Raw genomic sequence first — 6,925 nt, forward strand, 5'->3', positions numbered from 1 at the left:
CACAGTGATTTTCAAGTTTGATAGCTTCTCAATGTGAGAAACTTAATGTCAACTAAGAAATAAATTACCACTTAAGAATCTTCTCCTTTCAAGATGCTAACTGTGTTTTGTCCAGTGTGAAATCTCACATGTGCCACAAGCGTTACTCTGTGAAGAAAGGATTTCTCATGATTTTTCTTTTTTTTTTTTTTTTTTTGAGACGGAGTCTCGCTCTGTCGCCCAGGCTGGAGTGCGGTGGCCGGATCTCGGCTCACTGCAAGCTCCGCCTCCCGGGTTTACGCCATTCTCCTGCCTCAGCCTCCCGAGTAGCTGAGACTACAGGCGCCTGCCACCTCGCCCGGCTAGTTTTTTAGTATTTTTTAGTAGAGACGGGGTTTCACCGCATTAGCCAGGATGGTCTCGATCTCCTGACCTCGTGATCCACCCGTCTCGGCCTCCTAAAGTGCTGGGATTACAGGCTTGAGCCACCGCACCCGGCCGATTTTTCAAGACATAACTTCTCCAGTAAGAAGTGTTTGGTATTCCAAGAGAATTCATTGCCCTTGGAAAGACTTTCCCTTCTTATTTAGCTTATAAAGGATTTCCTCTCTTATTTTCCATTTTAGCAGCATTTTATCACTGTGTTTTCTTGTGAACATCAAGCCTAGTGCTTGGCTGAATGTTTATTCACAGAAAATACAAATAAAGGGTTCATCCAAGTAAAGTTTTCTTATGTTAGTGGACAACAAATTGCACATAAAAACATTTTCACACTGAATGCAGAGCTAGAGATTCTCTACCTGAAAGTCCCACATGTTTTAAGTTATTAAAACTGTTGCTGAAGACTTTTAGTTTATTATGTTGACAGTTTCAGCTCTCTCGTGTCATTTATGATCAGATCACTAACAAGTCTTTGGTACATACATGTCGTACAATTTCTCTTCCATATGAATTTATTGATGAGGACTGAAGAATAAAGGTAACTGAAGTAACGTCCATGTTGATTATAGTAATTCTTCAAAATGTGAGTCCTTTGGCATGTTTACATGTTACAACTACAGCTGAAGTCTCTTCCATATTCCTTACATTCGTCATTCCTAACACCATGTCATCTAAAGTCAGAATATGTTCTGAAGACATTTATCACTTTCTCTCCAGGGTGACTTTTCTGATGTTATTTAAGATTAGTACACTGGCTGAAGGCTTTCCCACATAAATGGCATTCATATGGCTTTTCTCCAGTGCATGTTCTCTCATATCATCTAAGGTCAGAAGATAGACTAAAGGCTTTCCCACATAGAAGACAAGTATGTGGTTTCTCTTCAGTGTGAATTCTTGCGTGTCCTCTAAAGCCAGAGCTTTGACTAAAGACTTTCCCACTTTTATCACATTCATAACGCTTTTATTCAAGGTGAGTTCTCTCATGTCTTCGAAGGTTAAAGGATTGAATAAAACCTTTCCCACACTGATGACACTTACACGGTCTCTCTCCCGTGTGAGTTTTCTCATGTCTTCTAAGGTGAGAACACAGAGTGAAGGATTTTCCACATAGATGACATGCATATGGCCTCTCTCCAGTGTGAGTCATCTTGTGCCATCTAAGGTGAAAGCAATTAGTATAGGCCTTTTCACATATATTACATTGATATGATTTACCTTTAGTATGAATTTGTTTATGTGGTTTAGGGGACAACTGATTACTAAGGGATTTTCCACACTGTTTGCTGACGTAGGGTTTCTTTCCACTCTGAGTTAACAAACACTGCGTCATTGTGGAACTGTGAGTGCAATCTTCTCCCAAATCATTACATTCAAAGGGATCCTCCAGAATGAGAGAGTTCTCCTTTAGGGACAAAGATTAAAAGCTCTTATTGATTTACCGACATACATCTATACGTTCATTTCACCACCTTTGAATCCCAGACCAACCATTCAGTGGTAGAGTCCAGTTGAAATCTTTCCAATGTTACTTGTGTGAAAGGAAATTAAATGTTGGCACCCCAAACTCATTTAACCAAAGGGAAAAATCAAGCTGAGAACAGGGTCACACAAACTTACCTCCCCCTTCTCGTTCCTAAATAATATGGCTACAAGATGAAAAGCTGCTTGCCTCCCCCGTATTTTGCCCACAAGGAAATTCCTCATGAGCTGTTAAAGTTACACCATGGCAATGCAAACTGATAGCTTGTCTTTACAGGCGCAGTCATCCCCAGTTCACCAGACACAAATGCATATCCGATTGTTTCCCTGCCCCATTTTGCCTATGTTGTCTTATATAAAATGCAGCTCTCCTGCATTATTCCTCTGCCTCATTTGTTTATGTCATCTCATGTAAAAAATCCAGATTCACTGAGCCAGAAAAATGTACGAATTACTATTTTTTTCTACCCACCTTTTACATGAAAATTGTGTACTTCTCAATATCCCACCCTTTCCCCTTTTAAATTTAGAGAAAATCATCTTTGGAGAAAGGCATACACCTGTCCCCCAGGTGCATGTCCTTAACTCTGGCAAATAAATCTCCTAAAATGATTGAGACTTGTCTCGTCATTTTTCTCGATTGACACTTGCATACACATTATCTCCTGCAGACACAGATATTTTCTCTTTTATAAGATCCCAACTGCAGAGTTATTCTATTAATTGTGATGATATCAATATCTTTCAAAGTCTGAGCATGAGCAATGTATATGCACTTGTTCTATTTTAAAGATCTCATGTTATGGTTTAGAACACAGGTCACTTTATTCACTGAATTCAAACTATCAAATTTTTTTTTGCTTAGAAAGCACTTAATGCCAGCCTAATTACACTCAGGTGACTGTGCGTCATTACTAACTTAACCCATTACCAGGTCTTTAACTTAGATGGCTGGTGTACACAGCTATAAAACTCACCATTGTCATATCGGTGGATGCGTCTTTTCTGATAGGATGCATGAATATCGTGTGTTTTTTCTTAAGGGCACTTTCCTTGTCTGAAATAATTGAAAAATAAATTGTTACCTTGGTATTATGGTAATAAAATTGTTTGAAAAACCCCAAGGCCCTTTTACTTTTTTTCAAAAATTGACACTTAGATGTGGCAAATGTGTCAAATGAAGAAAATACTTCAATAGAAGAAACAGATTGTACAGCGTCAGCAATTAGAAAGTGCTTTAAAATTAAATTGTGAAAAGAGATAAAATGGAGATGAGATATCAGGCAGGTAAATAGAGGGATAGTCTTCACAGGGGTATCGGGAAAAGAGTCAGCATGTGACAGTTTAACCCCAACAAGTACATGAATTATCCTTTTCCCAAAAGTAAAAGAAAAGGCAAGAGGACACAAGAGTAGCATCTGACATATGAACAAAATGATAATAACATCTAAGGAATTCTGCTCCAGTAACTTAACCTATATTTTAGAAATTACCACTCATTTAATGAAACCGCTAATTAATATTTGACTGATATTATTCATTGACGAAGCACCTCCTCCTATTAGAGCACAGGACCCTGTTGCTTAACCAGATTCTAGCCTTGGAGAAATTCTCTTCCTTCCCGCCAGAGGTCTTTTCCTTGCTCCAACTGCAAAGTTATATAGGATTTGCTTATCTGTACCCTGTTAGTGGAAACAGTACATGTGTTTTGAGTTCACTGTCAATAAATGTGCATTATCACCAACTGTAAGGCAGGCTACCGAGGAAGAATAAAAACAGTGAAGGTCAGCTCAGGCCACAAGACCTAGAACACAGAAAACTCCCCAGGATTTTTCTGACCCAACGTGAGACTAGAAAATAAATCCAAACAAAAGGTCCATCAGGAAAAGGAAATTCAAAACAGTCAGGACCTATGAATGCTGAGTCCATGCCTAAGTTCCAAGACACAATGCATAATACACAGTCTCTTCAGAAAGAGATTAATTAAACCTCTGCACAGTATGTTTATTATTATTCTCATGCAGAACAAAAAAACATTCGATTTACAAAAATAATTGGTGTTCTATACAGAAAAGATATTGCTATCGTTTTCACTAATTGGTCTCAGCCTAAGCATAGTGACTGAAGCAGAAGAGTTATTTAGAAAATATTTAATTTAATACATTGAAAATATTCATTAAGTTCCCAGGTCTGTTCTGAGTATTAGAGACTGAGTACCAAGGAAACCATGAAATCCCTGTCAAGATTACATTCTAATTGCGTGACACACTAAATAAAACAAAACAAAACAAAATAAAATAAAATAAAGATATTTCTTTAGACAGATTTAGAGAGCTCAAACTTTTTTCAGATAAGATCTGTGAGAGAATCAGAGAAGAGATTAGAGTGAGATATGGGGAAGCTGTTCCAACACTTATCGAATGAATGAGTCAATGTGTGTCTACATACATATGTGAATGTTGAGGGACTCACCGAGGGACACCAGGTGACATACGTTTTCCAGCATTACATCTCTGTACAGCTTTCTCTCGGATGTGTCCATCATGGCCCACTCTTCCTGGGTGAAGTCAATAGCTACATCTTCAAAAGTCACTTTGTTCTAAAACATCAGACATTTTAGTTTAGACAGAGAATCCCTTTTAATGTCCAGAGGAGGAAGGCTGAGATGACATAGGTAGGAGCTGGGTATGCAGAACACTCAGTATTTTAGGTTCCAGCCAGTTCATTCTCAATACTAAACTGGTATCTGCCTTTCAAATTCACTCACAGAGACATACCCACTCTTAATCCATTAAACTTTCCTATGAAGAAATATCGCATGAGATGTGGCATAATATAGCCCAGATATTTTTCAGTAATGTGGTAATCATCTGTACATAATTGATTATAAAATTTTCACTTGAACCTTCATAAATAAAACAAATTTACCATGAATTTCAAGTAAATTACAGATTTGTCACAAGGCAAATAACCATGATTTACTACTTTTTAAACATGACCGTGATTAAATGAATTATTTCTCTAGATAAACCACAGGTTTCTCACCAATCAAATGGTTAAAAGACCTATTGTGTGTTTTGAATAATCTAAAGAAGTAATAGAAAACATGTTTCCTATCTAGCAAATATTTATTAAATACAGGTCATTGGTCCCTTATTCATTAAAAAGTTAGAAAGTGATGAACCAGACTCCAGCATTCTTCAGAACTGAACAAGTTTTACGCAGAATATAGGATTCAATTCATACATATAGTCACTCTAATGTTATGTAATTCAGGTGTTCATGACAAGGCTTAAAGACAGTCCAGCCGCACAAGACAAGACCGCTGAGGCTGCTATACTGAGGAAGTCTTAGTCTGATGATTCCTGTCATATGAAGCCTCCTGTTCTCAACTTTCTCTGGGCAACCCAAACATCAGTTATCACTGCCTCTCTTTTAACTTTACCTTGTCACTTGGCTTGTTCAAGGATAAAAAGGCCTCTTTACTGTTTTGTCTTTTTCTAACCAGCCCTTATAGAGCATTTCCACAGAACCCTAAATTGTACTATATCTACTATATTCCTTCTCCTGAGTGTGCAACCATAATTAAGTAATTGTATTTCTTATATGTTACTTTCAGTTACCAGAAGGCAAAAAGGTTAATTATCAAAAGGCAAAACGAATGGGGATAAGAATAATAATGACTTCTTTAGTTGTCCTTTTGCAAAGTTTTTAAAAGCATAAATATATTTTATCAACCTCTCCTTTTTCCTCAACACTGTGCAGCTCTTGCCCAAGGCCTATCACACGGGATTTATTGAACTCAGCTCCTAGAACATCAGCCTCATTATTGGGCTGTGATCTTCTGCTCTTCACGCATCTCTAGTGCCTGCATTCATCACAATCCTAAGTCTATTTCAGCCAATGGTACAGTTAATGGGTCCATTATTTCCCTATGAGGTTATAGGATGGATAGAAGAAAAAGAAATACATAAATGAGACCTCCATGTCTTTTCTTGTAAATAGCCTGCATAGGGGCTGGAATAAAGTAGTGTAATATTAGAAATTATACTGATAATTTAGGAATCATTGACACATGATACCCAACCTAGAGTCCTGAGAAAACTTAATTGGAGGCCAGATACCTGAAAGTCTCCTGATTGCATTTGGAACACCCAGGCTGGGTGGACTTTGCATCATAAAAACAAACAAAAAAAGAATAAAAATGAAACACCCATGCAAACTGGAGAAAACTGCCCATTTGCCAGCAATATGGGTATAATTTCAGTAGAAAGAGCCATCCCCTACTCACTAGTGAATGCATTGTCAAGAACTCAGTTTCTCTCTGTCTTTTTCTGGATTTCCACTTGCAGACACTTCAGGCACTAAGAAAAGCTGAGGTTAGAGAGAGAACACGTGAGACACCAGCCTTGTACATAATTTTCAGACCAACCTGTGATGAAAAGCCAGACCTTCACTGAAGGGTGACGCCACCTGCCCCACAGCCTGACCAACAGACACAAACACAGAGGCCTCTCCTCTTTTCCCATGGTCAAAATTAGGAAGCCTATGACTATGGTTTCTGACAAAGAAGGAACACAGATATCTTATGAATGAGAGCATCAAAAGCACTAGGTTTTGTATGTTAATTGACACAAGTCCAGATATTCAATTCCCTCACTGATTTTAAAACACAGGGATCCCTGACTCCGCCCACATGTGGAATATGATTTCTACCTGTAGATAAACACTGTGGGATTTCTCAGATTTTATTATCCCAGCTTTATGCCCTAGCAATGTTTCTCCAACACCAATCACAGCCTTCTGAAACCTTACTCCACTTTTACTTTCTCTCAATTTTGACTTTTGTATTTCCCCTTGGAACTCAGAAATCAATCAAGTAAGAATCTGTTTTAGGGTCAAGTGCGGTTGCTCTCGCCTGTAATCCCAGCACTTTGGGAGGCCAAGGCAGGTGGATCACCTGAGGTCAGGAGTTCAAGACCAGCCTGGCCAAAATGGTGAAACTCCATTTCTACTAAAAATACAC

The 6,925-nt window shown here is 38.3% G+C and overlaps 1 pseudogene; it reads right to left on the minus strand.

Annotated features, from left to right (window-relative positions):
- Positions 1-1,214: 1,214 nt before the first annotated feature.
- Positions 1,215-6,366, minus strand: LOC140713454 (zinc finger protein 705D-like; annotated as a pseudogene).
- Positions 6,367-6,925: the final 559 nt, after the last annotated feature.

This window comes from Chlorocebus sabaeus, chromosome 14, assembly GCF_047675955.1.
Source record: "Chlorocebus sabaeus isolate Y175 chromosome 14, mChlSab1.0.hap1, whole genome shotgun sequence".
Taxonomy (NCBI): Eukaryota; Metazoa; Chordata; class Mammalia; order Primates; family Cercopithecidae; genus Chlorocebus; species Chlorocebus sabaeus.